General features: G+C 32.0%; 1 long non-coding RNA gene across 1 annotated transcript; it reads right to left on the bottom strand.

Annotated features, from left to right (window-relative positions):
• Positions 1 to 840: 840 nt before the first annotated feature.
• LOC143082100 (uncharacterized) lies at positions 841 to 4,726 on the bottom strand. Its single transcript, XR_012980276.1, has 3 exons — positions 4,100 to 4,726; positions 3,153 to 3,224; positions 841 to 2,412 (listed from the first exon to the last, which is right to left on the bottom strand). It is a non-coding gene; the product is annotated as an uncharacterized LOC143082100 (long non-coding RNA).
• Positions 4,727 to 9,698: the final 4,972 nt, after the last annotated feature.

Genomic DNA, 9,698 nt, shown 5'->3' with positions numbered 1-9,698 from the left:
CCAAGTTTCCTGTGGTAAGAAGTGATTTTTTTTTTTTATTAAAGTACAAATGTACTCAGTAGTCCAGTTTTAGTTGGTTTCCTTGAAGGTTTTCAAAAGGATCTGAGAATATGTCACCGTTTGGGTAAATACAATGCGACAGTAACTCAACAATAGAGTAAAACCAAAAGAAAGCTATGAAAATGTCAAAGTACAGTCTTTCCCAATAAACGATTATGGTATCTAATGCAATATGGTTCTTCTTTTTGCCTTGCAAGTCTTTGCATGAAAAATGACACACTTATGTCATACAAATGCTAGTCAGATTACCTCCATATAGCTTTGAAATAACTATCAAATGTTGATTATTGTCTAATGATAATGTACCTTCATTTTAAAAGGGGCCAATATAACAAAACATGATACAATTTCAAATGCAGAAACCATTATGGCCGGATCTATGTAAAAAAAAAACAAGCGAAAAAAACAATTCGAAATGATTACCATTGAATTTAAAGTGAACCTCAAAACCAACAGGAATCACCATACCCGAAAACATAATTCAGCAGATGGAGAGTTGTCTCATTGACACTCATACCACATCTTCTTATATCTATAGAATCGCTATACACTAAAATATTATTCTGAAGGAATCAATATACCCAGATATATTATTACAAGCCAACCAGTCTCTTTAGTATGTATTGCTTCTATATGTTGTGTACCAAGCAGATACATAGCAAATACCAGCTTTTAGTCTTGTGTGGTCTGACCCAGCCAGGGATGAAAACTCAAAATAACTGAAACAAGCTTATTTTTAAAAAGCTGTTCTAAATATCATTTTAAAGAAACAAAAAAAAGTTCAAATTAATGTTATTTATTAAAATGAGAAATGATTAATGTAGCAATCACCTTGTATAATACTGTTACCTAAGATATAAGAATATGGTAATATTGAAAAAAACATACACCCTGCTTTAGAAAACCCTCATTTTTATTGTATGGAAGAATCTTAGGTGTTTAATTGTTACAGAAATTTCAACTTTACAATCTATTCCACTTGAAAAAAGTAAAACAAATAATAATATATTACATTTTTTTGTGACTACTAAACATACAAGTAAAACAATATTAGCATTCTATAAAATATACCATTCTTTTAAATGCATTATGAAATACTATTTAAACTATTGCAAAAGAATTCACTGGCTAAAATCACGAGGAGCAACATTCAATTTCATGGGCAGGGTGTTAGATATTGTTTTAAAGCTGAGAAAAATTTACAAAGTCACAAGATTTACCATTAAATTCATAAACAAGTTAAAAATATCTTTTCTACAAAAAATAAGAGTTGTCTCCTATTTGCATAAGCCTTATCATGAAATACTATTACCAAAAGTACCTACAAATATGGGAGATAACTCATTAAACTTAAAAATGAAGTCATGATTGTGAGGAAGGGGGGTTTAATATCAGATAAAATTGAGAATGAAAACACTTTGGAGATGATGATGACGTAAATATAATTTGAAATCACCATGTCAGACCAAACCACTTAATGCATTATCTAGACTTATGTTCACAAGCTGATTTTATTCAGAGAGCTCTAAATAATACTGTCATCTTACTTTATTTACATCTGATATAGCATATCTAACATAAAATATATAACAATTATAAGTAAACTAATACATTCTTATTTATTGCAGGCCTTCCATGCAGTGAACAAACTAGCTCATATGAAGAAATAAGCATTGTAAGCAGTGTATTCCCACCCCTTAACCCTAAATCTCAGCCTGCTAGTTTCCACTTCTCACAACTTATGCTTAGTTTGTTAAATTCAAAAACAAGTTAAAATCTTTTTATAAAAAAATTAAGAGTTGTCTCCACTTTGCATCAGCCTTATACGAAATACTGTTACCAAAAGTACCTTCAAATATGGGAGATAACTCATTAAACTCTAGGAGTAGTTATCTGGAATTATCTGTAGTGATTTGGATGAAGAGTTGTCTCATTGTCAATATTTCACATCATCTTATATTTATTTACTCATAATAGGACAGTAGGATTAGTTAGAACAGGAGTAAAACAATATGCCCCCCCCAAACTAAAAGGGCATAAAAATTAATTTTTACCAATGGCAGCTGGTTGTTCTCACAAGTCACATCAAAGTCTTACATTAAACACCTAGTACATGTATTAATTAAGACTATTTAGGGGGAACTGTAGGCCTATGAAATTCGAAAGTAATCAACATATCTGGTTTAAAAGAATAAATCTTTACAACTGGCTCTCCCCCTCTTTCTATCTCTCAGAGTAAACATAATTGTATTACTACATATTTTTTTGTCAATAAGTGTTTCCAAGTTCCTCAGATCAACAGAATCCATTCTTCTGCTTCAGTTGATTTTTAAATTAACAAGCACACTTTGTCTACAAATAGAAAATAAAATTTCATTCAAAACATGTAAACTAAAATTCACAAAAAATTATATATAATGTTGATGTCAGAAGATATTTACATTGTATCCATATATGGAGTAACCAGGAGACAGAGGCTGAAGAAATTCTTCATATAAAGCAGTTCAGAATTGTATCAAATCTTATGGCATCTTAAGTATGAAATGCCACCATTGTACTTACATTTTGCTTCAGACTATTTGTTTAAAATAAACATGTCAATTTTTTCAGGCACCATGGATTAAAAATTTTCATTCAACCAAAGATTTCATGGATAAGGACAATACGCCTTCAAACTAACGCCTCAAACTAGTTTAACCCTGCCACACTCTGTATGTGCCAGTTATTCAGTGGTTAATGTTTGTTGCTGTGTAACATATTTGTTTTGTTCATTATTTTGGACATGAATTAGGCAGTTTGTTTTCTCGACTGAATTTTTTTACAATTTTCATTTTTTGGCCAATTTATAGCTAATGTAACATGTATGTGGTATGGGTTTTACTCATTTTTGAAGGCAGAACTGTGACCTATAGCTGTTAATTTATATGTCATTTGGTTTTTTGGAGAGTTTTCTAAAATGCAATCATACCACATCTTCATATTTCTATATCTGTAATTAGGTATTGTATTATTATAGAAGCAATAAACTAGAACCGTTCATTATCTTTAATGTTACCTTGAAACAAGGATTTTGTTACCGTCAACATACATACCTTAAAGTTGATATTATTTTACATCCAGGTCCTACTTTCCTTAGATTTTACTTCAATAAATATCCAGGATAACTGAAAAAAAAATGAATCCTTAACTGTGATGGTAGTAAAAACACTTATTGAAGGCTGTATGTTGACCAATAGTTGTTAACTTGTATATCTTTTAGTCTCTGGTGGAGTCAGTTGTCTCATTGACAATTAATTACCACATCTTATTTCGATATTTATACATGTATATGAAATTTAGTCTATTTTATCAACATCTAATCATAGCAGTTAATACAGATAAATAAGATATACTATTGCTAAAGTGACATATAGGTCCAATGGGCCAGGTGTAAATATCAAATTGCTATGAATATACATGTAATTGTTTTGATGTATGTGATGATACACAAATATTATTGCAATATATAATATATAAACATATAGATATTATCTAATCAATACAATTTATAATATCTTTCAATAATAGGAAGCAATTTTTTTTTTAAATACAAATATAAGAAGAGCAGTTTGAACACCGGAAAGAGAGAGAGGAAGATATATAGAAAGAGAAAGAGAGTGAGAGAGAATAGTGTGGTGAGTTTTCAATACATTGAATTTTATTTTAGTATAGTAAATACAGCATTTTCATTTATAACATATGTATAATATTAAATGTAAAGTATTTACATAATGTATGTAATACGTATTTTGGTCATAACTGTTAATTGTGACCTGTGGTACAGGAACTGTACCCTTGCTTTTCTTTCAGGAGCACCAATGTTTTTAAAATTCTCTATTTTATTGGGTTAGTTACTCAATCTGGTTTTCTGGTTAGTGTCAGATTTCTCCCTTAGAAATTTCTCCCTTTTCTACACTAAAATGCGAACTTGTACATCAAAATCATAGCTGCTGAAATGAAATGACTAGACATCTACTACATGTACCTTATGCATATTTACCTTGTCTTTTGAATGTTAAAGCTTCATGCAGACCCAGTTGTGATGTTCCTCATCTGGGAGATTAATCAGTATATAATCATTCTTCCTTTTTACAAGGATAGGTTGTTGGCATATCTCTCAATCCCAAACCTGAAGAACCAGAGAATGTTTACTCAAGCTTTATTTCATTTAGATCAATTGCAGACCAAGGCTGAAGAGACAAATCTACCAAAAATTTCATATCAGAGTTTTCTTCTCCTAGACATCCTTTGAAGGCTGATGACCATCATCCAGCGGGCTATTTAACCCATAACTGGGGCAAGGTTGATGAGTGTAGGGATGTCCGCATGGCGATCAGCCTACACACTTTATCTCTAGGGACCTTGCTACTCCGAGATCCTCTACAGTAAAGCCTAGGACACTAGATCCTAGTTACCATGTGCTGTCACGGGGAGGCACTGTAGAAGTCTTGTTAGTGTAGAGGCTATGTACTGGAAGGAAAGACTTACACACTCAGCTTTCTTTTCACCTATGAATATAAGCTATCCAGCGGCAGTGTAAGAGTCTATGACTCCCAACCACACTAGACGCATACACAAACCTGTGGTAACACCACCAGCACACAAAAAAAAAGGGGTCATTATTTCAAATTTAGAAAAAAGAAGGTTTATTTATTTAAATTAAGAAAAAGAAATTGTTATTTATTCAAATTTAAAAAAAGAAATGGTTATTTATTCAAATCTAATAAAAAGTAAGGTTTATTTATTTATATATTTTAAAAAAGGAAGGATTATTTATTTAAATTTTTAAAAAGGAAGGTTTATTTATTTAAATTTAGAAAAAGAAATGGTTATTTATCCAAAAACTAGAAAAGGAATTATTTAAAATCCAGAAAAGAAAGTGTTATTTATTTTAATTAAGAAAAGAGTTATTTCTTTAAAATCTAGAAAAGAAAGTGTTATGTATTTAAATTCAAAAACGAAAGTGTTCATTATTTTGAAATTTATAATGCATTTCATCCAAAAGTACAGGGTTATTTGTACTTCACAAACTTTAAAGCAGTATCAGAACAGTGTGAAATTACAACACCAACACATTACTTACTTCCCCTCCTTACCCAGCAACTCTCTATTACACTAGGCCATGGAGTAGCCCTCCCCAACCTCCAAGCCCTCACATAGACTGGACTCTCATGGGTTAACCCTCCATGACCCCAAGCCCTTAAAAACAAGTCCCTGGATTTCCATGGGGTAATCCTCCCCGACCCAAAAACCCTTAAAAACAAGTCCCAGACTCCCACGGGATAACCCTCCCCGACCCAAAGCCCTTAAAAACAAGTCCCTGGATTTCCATAGGGTAACACTCCCGACCCCCAATCCCTTAAAAACAAGTCCCTGGACTTCCATGGGGTAACCCTTCTCGACCCCCATCCCTTAAAAACAAGTCCCTGCATGGACTCCCATGGGGTAACCCTTCCTGACCCCCAATCCCTTAAAAACAAGTCCTTGGACTCCCATGGGTTAACCCTCCCCAATCCCCATCCCTTAAAAACAAGATCCTGGACTCCCATGGGGTAATCCTCCCCGACCCCTAATCCCATAAAAACAAGTCCCTGGACACCCATGGGGTAACCTTCCCGGACCCCCAAGCCCTTAAAAACAAGTCCCTGGACCCCCATGGGATAACCCTCCCCGACCCCCATGACCTTAAAAATAAGTCCCTGGATTTGTTTTGGGTTAACTATCCCCTACCCTGTTGCCCTTAAATACAAGTGCCTGGAGTCTCACTCTCCCTTTCATCCGACCCCTAGGCCTCTCCTCCAAGACCTTTGAGCTCTTAAATTCCAGTTCCTGGATGTTGCCTTATTCCACCCAACCTGCTCCAAAGCTCAGTCCCAGGTCAACTATATATAAAGCTGTTGCTATGTGGGTCGAGGGGATAATTAAAGAAAACGAAGAAGAAAACATCAGCAAGCCAGTATAACCTTTACCTTTTATTCTATCCATATTGTGATTGGGTAAGGTGATTGGGTAAGGTGATTGGGTATAGTGATGGGGAATAGTGATGGGGAATAGTGATGGGGAATAGTGATGGGGTATAGTGATGGGGTATGGTGATGAGGTATAGTGAAGGGGTATAGTGATTGGGTTTGGTGATGGGGTATAGTGATGGGGTATGGTGATTGGGTTTCATGTCTAGTTTATAGGTAATGTTCTACCGACTTGCTAGTGTTCAATTTTTAAACAATTTAAAAAAAAGTAAGTAATGTATTCATGTTGCAATCAGACGCTATAATAATACAGTATTGGTTAAATTCAAGTTGTTGGAAGTCCAAATCTCAGTGAAACATTAAAATTTTCAAACTACTTTAGTTATTGTGAGCTAAATTTTGATATCTGAATTTAGGAAATGGAATGGTTCTTTATTCAAATTTGGAAAAAATTAACAGTTATATTTATTTTAATTCAGAAAAAGATAATTACTTTAAAAAAGCATTTTTACTCAACAATTACATGGATATATTTTAATGCTTCTTTAATAAATTTAAGTGATTTGTTTGAAATTTAATAAAAAAAAAAAAATATTGCTAAATTTTGTTAATCTAAAATCTTTTGTTTTTATCGTTAAAATTAAATAAATTTTGATGTTTTTATTCAAAATATTTAAAAGGAAAATTCCCGTAAAAATAATGTATCAGCCATTACTTCCATCACGACATAATTCAATTCGGCCTTCCCATGAAAATAATGTATCCATTACTTCCATCACCACATAATTCAATTTGGCCTTCCCATGAAAATAATGTATCCATTACTTCCATCACGACATAATTCAATTCGGCCTTCCCATGAAAATAATGTATCCATTACTTCCATCACGACATAATTCAATTCGGTCTTCCCTAAAAAATAATGTATCCATTACTTCCATCACGACAAAATTCAATTCCGCCTTCCCATGAAAATAATTTATCCATTACTTCCATCACGACATAATTCAATTCCACCTTCCCATGAAAATAATGTATCCATTACTTCCATCACGACATAATTCAATTCCGCCTTCCCATGAAAATAATGTATCCATTACTTCCATCACGACACGATTTCATCAAAATCCGGAAGATGTTCTGTGTTTCTCAACCACTATCCAGTCTATCAGAAACATTCTGAAATTAAACTGAAGAAAGGATTAAAATACCTGAAAAAAAACTATTAATTATTATGCATAGATATTACAGTGTATTTTTTTTTTTTTTTTTTTTTTTTTTTTTTTTGTAAAAGTAGAATGTTTGTCAGCACTAAATTATCAGAGACCATCTTTCCAACACATTACTTCAAATTAAAATTAAATATATTGCAGGTTACTTTTGATTTTAATTATAATAAACATGAAAAAAAAAAATTTTATCAATGAAATGTTACTTTTAACTTTCAGGGAAAAAACTACAGACCAAAATATTAAAAAAGTATAGACTTTTGCATAAAATACCAAGTAATGTGAGGAAACCAATCGTATGCAGGAAAAGCTCAGTTGTAGTGACATTTATTCTCGGTATTACTAGTGACAGATAAGTACTGAAACTTGTACTTACAAGAGATCTAAACCCCTCTACAACTATAACCTTCACTGGACAATTGTGAGTTCTAAAATAAAATGAGTATGGATGTCATGCAGTCAGATAAAGCAGAGGTATCTACTGCGCCAACTGTAGGAAATTTTATTTTTTTACCAGTGTATGTCATTTTGTTTTACTATATACTGCAACTTTTTTTGTTGGCGACTGTCTTTGTGTGATTTTTTTTGTGTGTGAATTTTTTACGTATGAATTTTTTGCGTGTGAATTCGTTGTGTGTGAATTTTTTACGTATGAATTTTTTGCGTGTGAATTCGTTGTGTGTGAATTTTTAGTGTGTGAATTTTTTTGAATGTGAATTTTTAGTGTGTGAATTTTTAAGTCAGTTGTGTTGTATGTTTACCCAATTTTGGCTCCTCCGTCGTAATTATTGTAATGTTAACCAATTATGTCAATAAAAAGAAACAAGTAAGGCAAATACCACCGGTTTTCAATTTGTTCAGGTTGTCATAATGGAGTGGACCATTCGACTTAACCAGGTTTTATAGATTCCCCCTTTTTGAATTTACCATGAAGTCTATGCAAATAGATATGGCACTATGGAATGATTTTTAAGGTCATATTCAAAGAGGAGACCCTCAAGGTTGATCAAGGATGTCAAGGTCAGAGTCATGCCCTTCAGAACGATGTTCATAATACAGCATCTATACTAAAATAAAAACAAAAATTTGAATGTTGTAAAATTTTTATAAACAACTGGTCTGAAGAAAAAGGTTATAAAAATTAAAAAAAATAAAATTATGAAAGCCAAAGACAAAACAAAAATTGAATAAATTCATTAATATTGACTTTAAAATCTATTGGAACAGTTATACATTTAATCTGACTCTAAATTTAATTGACATTAACCAATTTTTCTTTAAATAGTAAATTTCTAGTAGCTCAGAAATACCAAACTGTTCTGAAAATTACTAGAATTATAAACATTCCTAAATAACGTCCCTCCACAGAACAGTACACAATACCCTTAAGATATCTGTCTCTCTGCTCTCTATTATTATCTCATTCATTCATTCATTCATTCATTCACACATCTTCCAGACAACCTATTTAGGAAGTATCATGTTAGTTATCCCACCCAGGTTAGTTCTTGATACTTTGTGAATAAAATGGTTTTATATTGATGTACCAGACATGGAGGGATGATTAAACAAGAAGTTTCATTTACCAGGTTTCCAGGAAAGGTGTTATTTTATTTTACATTTTACAAAAAAGTTTAGAAAAAATCCAAATTAAAACAAGTCATGTTTATCACAAAGAAAAAGATATTGTAAGATGGCAACCATAAGCATCTGACCTTTCTAAATCTTATTTCTAAGACCTTGGGAATTTGAAACTTTTCTGATCTCAGTGATTTACTGATTCGTTTCAGTTGTACATTCGTCTCTACATCTTCTATATAGTTGGTTTTATCCCACAAAACAGATCTCGTCTTGCTGATAATTTTTAAATTCTTTTCAAATTTTTCTCTCTCTATAATATAGTTTTTATTCTATCTCTCTATAATATAGTTTTTAAATTTTTCTCTCTCTATAATATAGTTTTAAAATTTTTCTCTCTCTATACTCTAGTTTTTTCTATCTATTTATAATTCATAGTTTTTTCTATCTATAAATAGTATATGTCCAAAATATGGTAAAAAAAAAGGTCATCAAAAGGGAAACAACTCCAAAAAATGTTGACTGACAAGGTTGATGATCGGTACCAAATTTCTTCTGTGTTTTGTTTTCAAAATCTGATCCATATCAAATTTAAAGGTGTGTGTTACTGGTAAAGTCAGGTGTGTTCAGTTCAATGATGATGTCATGTGATATTTACAAATTTTACCTTGGGTATAGTAAAATTCTGAATTCCCACCAAAATACTGTACAAAATTAATACCCTATTTCTATGATTACTGTACATATGAAGGTCTCTGATATCCTAATGATGATAACATACTACAACAACATTGTACATTTACCTTTGGTAACATACAATGTC

This window comes from Mytilus galloprovincialis, chromosome 7, assembly GCF_965363235.1.
Source record: "Mytilus galloprovincialis chromosome 7, xbMytGall1.hap1.1, whole genome shotgun sequence".
Lineage (NCBI taxonomy): Eukaryota > Metazoa > Mollusca > Bivalvia > Mytilida > Mytilidae > Mytilus > Mytilus galloprovincialis.
Note: the sequence above shows the minus strand (reverse complement) of the source record. Positions and strands in the feature narration are given on the sequence as shown.